Source organism: Pleurodeles waltl, chromosome 6, assembly GCF_031143425.1.
Source record: "Pleurodeles waltl isolate 20211129_DDA chromosome 6, aPleWal1.hap1.20221129, whole genome shotgun sequence".
NCBI lineage: Eukaryota > Metazoa > Chordata > Amphibia > Caudata > Salamandridae > Pleurodeles > Pleurodeles waltl.
The window spans coordinates 1,433,848,480-1,433,854,479 of record NC_090445.1 but is presented as its reverse complement, the minus strand read 5'-3'; positions in this window follow the sequence as shown (position 1 = coordinate 1,433,854,479).

The window sequence follows — 6,000 nt, the reverse complement described above, 5'->3', positions numbered from 1 at the left end:
AGAGTACAGTGGTGCAGAGTAAAATAGAGTTGCATAGAGTGCCGTGGCATAGAGTAGATTGCTGCAGAGTACAGTATAGTGGTGAAGAGTAGATTGTTGCAGAGTGGAGCATAGTGATGTAGAGTGCAGTAGCATAGTGTGGTGCAGAGCAGATCGGAGTGGCGCAGGGTACATTGGAGTGATGCAGGGTAGATTAGACTGGCATAGCATAGAGTGGAGTTGCGTAGATTGCAGTGGCATAGAGGAGATTATTTCAAAGTAGAGTGAAGTGCCTACAGTGGAGTGGTGTACAGTAGAGTAGATTAGAGTGCAGTGGTGCAGAAAAGAGTGGAGTGGGACAGAGTACAGTGGCATTGAATGCAGTGGTGCAGAGTAGAGTGGCATGGAGTTCAGTGGCAGAGTGCAATGTTGCAGATTAGAGGGACGTAGTGTACAGTGGTGTATTGTAGAGTGGCAAAGAGTGCAGTCGCCTAGAGTGCTGTGGCGCAGAGTACAGTGGCATTGAAAGCAGTGGAATAGAGTGCTGTGGTGCAGAGTAGATTGGCATAGAGTGCAGTGGCATAGAGTGCATTGGTTTTGAGTAAAGTGGTGAAGAGTGCAGGGGTGTAGTGTACAATGGTTGGAGTAGAATAGCATAGATTGCAGTGGCGTAGTGTAGAGTGCTGCAGAGTAGAGTGGTGTAGAGTAGAGTGGTACAGCATAGATTGCAGTGGCGTAGAGTAGCACAGAGTGGAGAAAAGTGGTGTAGGGTGCAGTGGCATAGGGTAGATTGTTTCAGAGTACAGTGAAGAAAAGACAGAGAAAAGATAATATACTTCAATATGCTGAAGTATGTAACAATAACAACAATATAAATAATAACGCTAGGCATAACGGCCCAAAATGAAATATGGCTTCTCCCTGTTAGCCACGCTATAATCAAGCCCTTCATTACCTAGATAACAAAACATTAAACATAAATGTTAGAAAAATATACCCTTCTAATAGCTAAATTGTTGTGTGAAAAGGTAAAATCAGGGCCCAATCTTGACTTCACTGTTTCACCAACTGGTGTGATCTTAGGCGAATACAAATATTGTGTTTCTCAGAGTCTCCTTTCTAGCCTGCAGGTGTCAGGCTGAGTGGGACTCTGTTTCCTCTTTAGATCTTCCTCATTGTCTTGCAGCTCCTCTTGAAGGCATCCTGCAGTGCTCCTCTTCAAGGCGGCAGGTGATGCAGACAGTAATCGTCCAAAACTCTTTTCTCCTCCTCGTGCCCTTTGTTCTTATGAGCACCCTTAATGCCCACAGTTGTGAAAAGGACAAACAAAAGAGCAGAGGGCGCAGGGGGCCTCCTGACTCACCTTCATTCTGTTACCATCAGATTGGAGGATGGGCGGTACAGAGCTATTATAAGTAGCGCTTTTGTGCGCTAATGGCCCTTTGAATAATAGATGTAAAAGGGGAAATAATTTTGTCCCCTTGTCCCCCCCACCTTCGTCCCCCGTGTTCCACACCCTCCAAAATCTGGGGGGGATACATCCCCGCATCCCCCACACTTCCTACGCCCATGAGTATGGGGGTCGTGGGGTAATTCTCCCAAGAAAGGTACTATTGTGAGACTATGTATCCGGCAAGGAGCCTATTTCCAGCTCAGCATAGGAAATAAATAAGCACCATGTGCACGGGTAGCCTTAGGATCGTGTTGCCCCCTAGACCGGTAAATAAAATGGAAAAGCTGCACTTTAGCTCATGCAAGACAGTGGAGTAACTCAAAAAGATGCAGCCCGCAGCATAAAAGAATGAGGGGTCCCTGAGTCCGGTATATTATAGATATTCATTGGCCTTCGGCTGAGAAGGGGGACCCTGAAAAGTTAGGTGTCCCTCAGAAGGGGTTGGGGGCCGCTGCGCCGCAGAAACTGCAGGGGCCTGCATTATGCAACTAATGCCATAACAACATTTTTACGAGTTGACAAACGGGCATTCATTCATTTCATTATAGTTAGATAACTGTAAACAACAGTTGCACTCTTCCAGAAGGTGGTGCTATTTGAATGCGCTATTTCAGAAGAACTCTATTACCTCAGTGCAGTCATTAAAAAAGCCATACTGACATTAGTTACTGTCAAAATGGTTCTCTGGTGAGTTTCCTACGAAGAGTAACGCACAAGTTAGAGATCTTTGTTAATCTGTAACTAAAGAAACATAGTGCAGCGGCCTTTAGTGGAGGTTTCTGATCGGCATAGAAGCTGCGCCACACCACAATTCAAAGTGAGCATCCAGCAGTGTCAGGGAGACCAGGTCTGCGGTATGAAGTGGGGCAGTATGACTTGCGGTGTCACCAGGTCACAGTGCAGGCAGCGGCATTGCCGTTGCTGAAGTGCTGTGGTCGGTAGTGCACAAGTCGGTGGTGCGACGCGGGATAGGCTCTGTGCTGTGTCCATGGGTCGCGGTGCAGACAGGGATGACTGTTGAGGACACTGGAGTCAATGGTACTGGCGTCGGTGGACCGGAGCTGCGGTGCAGGATGAGACAGTGCTTCGTGTACCTCACGAGCGCTGTCCACAGGCCGGGGTGCAGGCAGTGGCGCAGGGGTCAGCAGGATCAGCTTCGTCGATGCCCAGGCTGCGGTGTGAGCAAGGCGATGCCGGAATGCAGGACACACAGGTCACGGTGCAAGCAGTGGCTCGGTGGCAGTATCAGAATGGCGGCTTTAGTGAGACCAGGGTTGCAGTGTGAAGTGGGGCGGTGCAGCTCCGTGCGGTTTCGGCAGGTCACCATGTAGCCCAGTGGCGTCGTTGGTAGCGTTGCAGTGATTTTTCTTCCTGAACAGCACAAAGCACACAGTTCCCAGTGCTGTAGGCAGATGAACCTGAGACTTCCAAAAGGAGGCAGCTGTACTCCAAGCCCTTGGAGAACTCTTTCAAGCAGGATACACAGCCAAGTTCACCCGTTGCTCTCTTTTAAGCCAGAAGCAGCAACTGCAGTCCACACCAGTAAAGCAACACAGCAAAGGGGCAGTACTCCTCCTCCAGCCCTTCAGCTCTTCTCCTTGGCAGAGGTTCCTCTTGATCCAAAAAGGTTTTAAATGTCAGGGGTTTTGGGTTCACTACTTATACCCCTTTCTGCCTTTGATTTAGGCAAAATTCGAAGTAAAGTCTCTGTTGTTGACAAGATCCTGCCTTGCCCAGGCCTAGCCCCAGACACACACCAGGAGGTCGGAGACAGCATTATGTGAAGGCAGGCACAGCCCTTTCAGGTGTAAGTGACCACTCCTCCCTACATTCTAGCCCAGATGGCCCACAAGCAGGCAGAGGCACAGAATGGTTTAACCAGAAAATGTCCACTTTCTAAAAGTGGAATTTTCCAACAGACAATTTAAAAAACAACTTTACCAAAAGGTGTGTTTTTTTAAATTGTCGGTTCAGAGACCCCAAACTCCACATTTCTATCTTCTCCGAATGGGAAACTCCACTTTAAGGATAATTAAAGGCAGCCCCCATGTTAACCTACGAGAGAGATAGACCTTGCAACAGTGAAAAAGGAATTTGGCAGTATTTCACTGTTAGGACATGTAAAACACACCAGTACATGTCCCACCTTTAACATACACTGCACCCTGCCCTTGGGGGCCTACCCTAGGGGTCTCTTACATGTAGTAAAAGGGACGGTTTAGCCCTAGCAAGTGGGTACACTTGCCTGGTCGGATTGGCAGTTTAAAACTTCACACACAGAGACTGCAGTGGCAGGTCTGAGCTATGTTTACAGGGCTACTTATGTGGGTAGCACAATCAGTGCTGCAGGCCCACTAGTAGCATTTGATTTACAGGCCATTTAGCACAATGACCTGACACATGTTGTGTCAACATTGGTGCAGAGTGGTAGCAAAGAGAATAGTATTGCCCTTTTCCTAATTTGGGGGCATTAGTGTATTATGTGAGCAGGTGGTTTCAGGGTGGGCTCACTGGCAACCATTTTTAAGGACTGGAACATATTTCTCAAAGGAAGAGAGAAGGTGGAGCCGGGAAAGGGGAGAGTGAAAAGGGAATAGGGAAAGGGGGTGGGGAAAGGGGAAAGGAAAGGAAAAGAAAGGAAAGGAAAGGAAAAAGAAATGAAAGGGATAAGGGAAAGGGCAAGGCTGCATGGCAAGGCTAGGATAGGATAGGAAATGAAAGGAAAGGAAAGGAAAGGAAAGGAAAGGAAAGGAAAGGGAAGGGTAGTGGATTAAATGGGAGACACGTAAATGAAAAGGGTAGGAACTTGCAGGAAAGAAAGGGGAGCAGAGTATAGAAAGAAATAGGATGTGAAGGAAGGAAATTAAAGAAAGTGAGGGAAGGTGGGGGATGATTAGAAAGGAAAGAAGAGAAGAGAGAATAGGAAAGGAAAGAAGAGAAGAGGTGAGGGGATGATGAGAGAGGGCGGAATGGGAGAGGAAGAGGGGAGGAAAGGGCAGGGGAGAAAGGGCAGGAGAGAAGTAGGAGGGCAAAAGGAAGTGGAAGGAGAACATGAAATGTGAAAAGAGAAAGGAAAAAGAATACATAAATGTGAGAAAAGGTGAGGAAGTTAAACACTAGGGAAGCAAAGGAATATGAGGAAACAATGGCAATAGTGAGATATGGGTCTGAAAGTAATGGAAGGGTGCAGTGGTATGTCAGGCAAAGGGGATGGTTAAGTAAGAAGAAGGACAGAAATAAAAGGTTAAATAATGGGTGGTGAGGGGAAGGCAAGAGAGGGGATGTGAAGGGAAGGCAAAGGAAGGTAAGCCAAGGCAAGGAAGGATTGTGAAGGGGAAGGTAAAAGGAGAGATGAGAGGAGATGTAAAGATGTAGATTAGCAAAGAGAATGGCTACGTTTGGGGAAGGAAGAGATAGGGAGGACATTGAAGGGTGGAGGTGGAAAGGTAGTGGATAGAACAGAAGTAAAAAATAGTGATGGGATCAGGAGAGCAGCAAGGTAAAGCCAGGAAAATGGGGGGAAAATTGATGGTAAGGGGAAGAGGAAGTAGAAAGGGGAGTGGGAAGCCGAAGATGGAGGAGGAAGGAGTGGAGACGAAAAATGAGGAGCGATACAAGGGAAGGAGATGGCATGGGGGAATCAAGGAAAAAAGGTAAGAACTGGATAATGGAAAGGGACAGGGAAAGTGTCGGAGAGTACCCTCTTTTTTTGCCATAGTTACTCCCATTTTCTGCCTGAGGTCAGTGTGCTTGATTGTGTTCACTGGGATCCTGCTAACCAGGACCCCAGTGATTATGCTCTCCTCTAAATTCTGTCGCTGCATACTGGTAACCCAGTATTTTACCCAAAATTGGCATGCTAGTGCCCCCTTATAAGTCCCTAGTATATGGTACCTGGGTACCCCGGGCATTGGGATTCCAGGGGATCCCTATGGGCTGCAGCATCTCTTTTTCCACCCACAGGGAGCCCATGCAAAGGCTTCTGCAGGACTGCCATTGCAGCCTGCGTGAAAAGGTGCATGCACCCTTTCACTGCCATTTACACTGCACCAGGTCAATTATAAGTCACCCCTATAGCAGGCCCTCCAGCCCTGAGGACAGGGTGCAGAGTACCTGTGTGTGGGGGTACCCCTGCACTAGCAGAGGTGCCCCCACTACTTCCAGGACCATTTTCCCGGACGTCGTGAGTGCAGGGATGCCATTTTATGCGTGTACTGGACATAGGTCACTATGGGGGTCATTATGACCCCGGCGGTCGGTGTTATAGTGGCGGTAGTACTGCCAATAGGCTGGCGGTACATGCCGCCATATTATGACATTGGCGGTTTGGCATAAGCCAAACCGCCAATGTACCACACCAACTGCCATGGCGGTAAAGGCTGCCGGGCTGGAGACTACAGTCTCCAGTCCGGCGGCCGTCACTAGGCCGCCCACGGGAATATGTCCCCACCCACCACCATGGCTTCCGTGGCTTTTTTACCGCCACGAAAAACCATGGTGGTAGGCACTATCAGTGCCAGGGAATTCCTTCCTTGGCACTGATAGAGGTCTCCCCAGAGCGCCCCCAC